The following is a 6,994-nucleotide window of genomic DNA, read 5'->3' on the forward strand; positions in this document are numbered from 1 at the left end:
GCCTGATCACCTCAGAGGGTCACAGCTCCATTTCAATGCAGTGGACTAAATGTCCTTGAGCAGCACAAACACTTCTCTAACCAGTCGGAGATGAATTTGCATTGCGTTTTTTCCTGCACTGCTGTGCCGGCACGCCACTTGCCTGTATATATTTGTGTTTGTTTAATTGATTTTATGAGAAAATTACATTTGAAAAAAGTGCCACATATATGTGGCACATATATATAGATATATATCTATATATATCTATATATATGTGGCACATATATATAGATATATATAGATATATATCTATATCTATCTATCTCTCTCTCTCTACATATATACAGTGGGGCAAAAAAGTATTTAGTCAGCCACCGATTGTGCAAGTTCCCCCACTTAAAATGATGACAGAGGTCAGTAATTTGCACCAGAGGTACACTTCAACTGTGAGAGACAGAATGTGAAAAAAAAATCCATGAATCCACATGGTAGGATTTGTAAAGAATTTATTCGTAAATCAGGGTGGAAAATAAGTATTTGGTCACCTCAAACAAGGAAAATCTCTGGCTCTCACAGACCTGTAACGTCTTCTGTAAGAAGCTTTTCTGTCCCCCACTCGTTACCTGTATGAATGGCACCTGTTTGAACTCATCATCTGTATAAAAGACACCTGTCCACAGTCAGACTCCAAACTCCGCCAAGGCCAAGACCAAAGAGCTTTCGAAGGACACCAGGAAAAGTATTGTAGACCTGCACCAGACTGGGAAGAGTGAATCTACAATAGGCAAGCAGCTTGGTGTGAAAAAATCAACTGTGGGAGCAATCATCAGAAAATGGAAGACATACAAGACCACTGATAATCTCCCTCGATCTGGGGCTCCACGCAAGATCTCATACCGTGGGGTCAAAATGATCATGAGAACGGTGAGCAAAGATCCCAGAACCACACGGGGGGACCTGGTGAATGACCTGCAGAGAGCTGGGACCAAAGTAACAAAGGTCACCATCAGTAACACACTACAACGGCAGGGAATCAAATCCCGCAGTGCCAGACGTGTTCCGCTGCTGAAGCCAGTGCATGTCCAGGCCCGTCTGAAGTTTGCCAGAGAGCACATGGATGATACAGCAGAGGATTGGGAGAATGTCATGTGGTCAGATGAAACCAAAGTAGAACTTTTTGGTATAAACTCAACTCGTCGTGTTTGGAGGAAGAAGAATACTGAGTTGCATCCCAAGAACACCATACCTACTGTGAAGCATGGGGGTGGAAACATCATGCTATGGGGCTGTTTTTCTGCCAACGGGACAGGACGACTGATCCGTGTTAAGGACAGAATGAATGGGGCCATGTATCGTGAGATTTTGAGCCAAAACCTCCTTCCATCAGTGAGAACTTTGAAGATGAAACGAGGCTGGGTCTTCCAACATGACAATGATCCAAAACACACCGCCCGGGCAACAAAGGAGTGGCTCCGTAAGAAGCATTTGAAAGTCCTGGAGTGGCCTAGCCAGTCTCCAGACCTCAACCCCATAGAAAATCTGTGGCGGGAGTTGAAAGTCCGTGTTGCTCGGCGACAGCCCCAAAACATCACTGCTCTCGAGAAGATCTGCATGGAGGAATGGGCCAAAATACCAGCTACTGTGTGTGCAAACCTGGTAAAGACCTATAGTAAACGTTTGACCTCTGTTATTGCCAACAAAGGTTATGTTACAAAGTATTGAGTTGTATTTTTGTTATTGACCAAATACTTATTTTCCACCCTGATTTACGAATAAATTCTTTACAAATCCTACCATGTGGATTCATGGATTTTTTTTTTTCACATTCTGTCTCTCACAGTTGAAGTGTACCTCTGGTGCAAATTACTGACCTCTGTCATCATTTTAAGTGGGGGAACTTGCACAATCGGTGGCTGACTAAATACTTTTTTGCCCCACTGTGTGTGTGTGTGTGTGTGTGTGTGTGTGTGTGTGTGTGTGTGTGTGTGTGTGTGTATATATATATATATATATATATATATATATATATATATATATATATATATATATATATATATATATATATATATATATACATATACACATATATATATATATATATACACACAACAGTGAAAAAAACCCCAAATCAAAGTAAAAATAAAGTTAGCTAAAAAACAGTAAAACTAAGACTGACATCGTAAAGTACACTTTAACTTTGAGGAATACAGCTACTTGAAGTCATAATACAAACGTGTGTTTGTGATCTTAAGCCCGACAGGTGTGTTTACCTGTCATTATGTGGATTAGCAAGCGTAGATGGCGTTTCAGAAAAAAGGGCCCAAATGCAAATACAGGACTGGTCCTAGGAAAAAGGCGAGCCAGATGATAATACATAAATACCCATTGAGTCCAAGTAGTACCGAGCTAAATGTACATACGACTTGTTTAAAACACGTGTATGAGCTCAAACATTTAGTAAAACAAAACTGAGCAACACACCTAATGCATGAACCAAAAAACAAAAAGCAATACAAAAACTGGACACATGGATGAACACAACACAATGATAGCTGTTACGAGTTCAAAATTGGGGATGGAAACAAGAGAAACACCACAATAACAACACTGGTCCGGTCGGGTTGAGTCAAACGATGATTTAATGATCACACACGTGGGAGATGGACACTGTATGCAGACAGTCTCAAAATCTCAAAATGGCGGAGCATTGCTCAAACTTTTATAGCCCCTGGTGCCTCCACCTTATCATAAAAGCCTAAACATTTACATGCCTTCTCTCACACAGCGCCTAAGCTACGACCTTGGCTCCCCGTTTATCTGCTCCTACTGAGATGGGGCAGAAAACTCCAGGACACTCTGTTCTCTTCTAATCAGACAAATAAGACAATAACTCTCTGTGTACAGTATTTCTTATAACTCAGCAGTATAATGCATCATAAAACAATGTCATTCATTCACAACAAGTCAGCAGTTTAATGTAATGCAAATCAGTTTAACTAATGTAATAGTTATCAGCTTCTTCTAATTCAGGAGAATAATGCGAACTAAAACTACATAATAATTCACAACCTTTAATTCGGGGTATAATATGGCATAAAATAATATTAGAATCTAACATCCCTTAGTGACTGTTCCACAAGTATTTCGTCTTTCCTTTGAAGAGTTCATGTAGAGTTCAATTCTACATGACCAGTGATGTTGTAGACAAGCGAATAAGGACTTGCAATTATAAGAAATAAAAGCTTTAATAAGCATCTTTAGGAAGAAAAACAAAAACTATACTTTTAACACATTTTACCTTATTTTAAGGGTCAGGTAACCTGGGTAACCATGTAATTAAAATAGCATGATTTCATAATCATATAGTACACCAGTGCTATGGTAAAGTTCTGTGGGTGATCTGCTTTTGGTAGTAAACGGTAAGAGAGACGGATGTTTTAAACAGGGCTGAAAGATGGGTACCCTGTGACAGATTCTCTCTGTTTCTGACAATGGAGCTCACTAAATCCTGTGCACGGGTATTGCAGCAGTGATGTAAGCACCACAGGCATAGATACACATATACAAATAGAAAACACAGGGGCAGAGAATAAACACCTAATACTTCTGAATGTATGTAGGACAGCTTGAAGTAATTAACACACACGCATATGAGATACTTCAATTTAGGGTTTTAAATGGCAGTGACAGGTGATTATGCACTAAAATGTTTGGTCTTATGAGTATAACATTATATTGATTATAGTATTTTGATTTTCCAATATATAAGTAATTGTCAGTGACATTTATATTAATCAGGCTGAACTTTAATCATACTTTAGATCAACCTGTTTTACTTATTGTTTCATTTGTGCTTTGGTTTGGGAAGTTGTTTCTTTACTGATCCTTTCCTCTCTTCTGTTATTAGACTTGAGATATGACTGCTCTATGTTGTTGCTGTTCACGCCAGTCAATTCTATAAGACATGCTGTGTAAGTAAATACAACAACAGTTTGGTCTGAATTTCTTAAAAGATTATATCTCACAAACTTAGTTTAGAGGGTCCACACTGTCTACACTGTATATAGTGAAGTGTGCAAGTTTTTGAACAGGGAAATTTGCTTCTGCAGATCATCACAATGAAAAATTATTGTCCATGTTTGCATATCCCTTTTTAAAAAACTTGTTTTCATGACATTATTGTGTGTCGGTGGTCAGGGCTATCCAGACTGACAAGTGGGACATTGAGTGTCACCTTTCCGGTGGGGAGGGAGCCTGAGATTGTCTAAATTGAGGTCTGTTCTATAGCAAATGCAGAAAAAAAAATTTTAAGAAAGGAAATAAGTTGGTTTTCTAAAAAATATGATTGTTTGCTTGTGGACCACCAGGACAGATGAGTCCTCCGTCACAGATGGTGTGATCAGTAAGGATGGTCACCTGCACTTTTAAGGCCATTACATCTCTAATCCACATCCACTGCCACTGTACCTAAGGGTAGTTGGGACAATGTTAAAGACTTTCTTCTGCACTTGCATGTGGAACACCTAAATCCATGACAGTCATTCAGGCAGTAATACCAGGCCTGGAACCAAGCAATCCTTAAAATATTACAACATACCAAGCTTCTGTGTTTGAACGCAAAACAAATGTGTTGTTTGATCCAAAGACAATAAATACATTTATACTGATTATATAAGTAATGTAACTTGCAAAACAAAGTTGTGGAAAGCCTAAACTTGGATTCAGAATAGCTAAATCTGAGACTTTTTTTCATTGTAATATTATTACAATGATGGCAATGTAATTGTTTGTTGTTCAGCAGAGTCCAGTATGTTTGCTGATATACTTTTTTGCATTTGAAAATAAAAGTTGGGCTGATTTTAATACCATTACAGGAAGTGTTGTTAATTATTATTTTTGAATCATACTTGCATACAGTATAACATTAGTATAAGCGTTGTACTAGACATTTCAAGGATAATAAAACTGTTTTTTAATCACATTAAGTTACCACAAATTGATTTTTAATTTAGTAGAACTTGAAATTTTAATCAGTGGGTAAACAATTAGTATGACACAGTCAGTCAAATTATTCTTGGTACTGTATACTTGCAATGAATAAGTTGTTCTAACATAGTTATCTTAAGTAAACATTACTAGTTCTGGGAACTAATTAGACTTTATAGTGTATTTGAAGCTGATGGTGTCATGGTCCTGGGTCAAGCGACCCAGTGTTTGAGTTTATGTATCTTTTGTACTTCTGTTGTGCCTTAGCTTAGTGCACCTAGTTAATTTCTAGATTGCTGTTTAGTCTTGTTCCTTAGTTGTTTATGTCATCTTCCCCTGTACTAAGTCTCCCTGGTTCATGTGTCACGTCTGCGTGGTTATGTTTAGTTCATGTCATGTCTAATCTCCATGTTTCCTATTTTACTTTGAAAGTCTGTATTCAATGTCAGTGTATTCAGTTTCACCTCTCCTGTCCTGTCGTTATGGTTCATGTGTTGTCCAGCTGTGCTTCCCATGTTGTGACCACTTCCCCTGATCATCCCTCATGTGTATTTAGTCTCTGTGTTTCATGTAGTCTGCGTCGCGTTGTCTGTGTTCCCACCCCCTGTGTTCCGTATCTCCAGCCATAGCCTTTCCATAGTTTGTGTCCAGTTTAGGTTTCTGTTGAGCTACTACTCTTATGCTGCCCTCACTCTGGTTTGTTCCTTTCATCAGCCATAATAAAAGGCTCGCTTTTGTTTAATCCACTCCTGTATCTTCGCTTGTGTTCGCACCTGGGTCCACCACACACATTTCCGCACGGTCTGCCTCCGCAGATCTTGACAGATGGTGTCTCTGGAGTCACGGTGTAAGATCCTTCAGAGGCTTGCAGTTGTGCATAAACCTGCCATTCAGCCATCCCTAACCAATACCCACAAGCAGAAGCAGTTGCAGTGGGCCCAGAAATGCATCAAGATTAAGATTTTCAAACAGTCTTGTTCACTGATGAGTAGTGGATGGCAACCATGTCCCAACTTGAGTGCAACATCAGCAAGGAGGTGGGGGAGTCATGTTCTGGGCTGGAATCACGGGGAGAGAGCTGCTAGGCCCCTTTTGGGTCCTGGAAGGTGTAAAAATGGTAAATTATATAGAGTTTCTGACTGAACACTTTATTTATGGTACAAAAGGAAGTGTGCATTCTGTAGCAAAATTATCTTCATGCATGACAATGCACCATCTCATGCTGGAAAGAATACCTCGGTGCCATTGGCTGCTATGGGAGAAAAACTAATGCTGTGGCCCCCATCTTCCCCTGACCTTACCCTTATTAAGAACCTTTGGAGCATCCTCAAGAAAAAGATCTATGAGGCAGTTCACATCCAAACAGCAGTTGTGGGAGGCTATTCGGACATCTTACAAAGAAATCCAAGCATAAACTTTTTAAATATTCACAAATTCAATGGGTGCAAGAAATGTGAAGTTTATATCAAAGAAGGGGTCCTATATTAGCATGTAATTTGACCTGTTAAGATGTTTTTGATTTAAATAGCGTTTGGTTTCAGTAAATATGACCACCCTAATGCAGCAAATTCAAGAAATAACAGCTTTCAATTCTTTACAACCAATAAAATGTTTTTAAACTCTGTTGTGCATAATAATTGGGAACAGTGCATTTTGAGGGTTTTTTTTTCTTTTTTGCAAAAACGTAGATATCATTGGGAGGTTTGTATAATGCAATTTGAATTGTGCTCTAATGGCTGATGACTTGAAAATTATACAGACTGCCATTTGTATCAACTATATTATTTACATAATAATTTGGAACGCAGTGTGTTTTCAGGCTAAGATTTAAGACTTTTCAGCCATTAATATCTACGCATGCTCACAGATTTGACACATTTACAAATCTGGTTACACACAAACGGATTTCAATATGTACACATTTATTTCCACGCAGACCAAAATGCGCACACACATTGCTAAAACAAAACCATGTTAAACCACCTGTGGGTGGGTGCGACTATGATTTGAAACTGCACCTCACATG

This window comes from Simochromis diagramma, unplaced genomic scaffold, assembly GCF_900408965.1.
Source record: "Simochromis diagramma unplaced genomic scaffold, fSimDia1.1 OVJJ01000026.1, whole genome shotgun sequence".
Lineage (NCBI taxonomy): Eukaryota > Metazoa > Chordata > Actinopteri > Cichliformes > Cichlidae > Simochromis > Simochromis diagramma.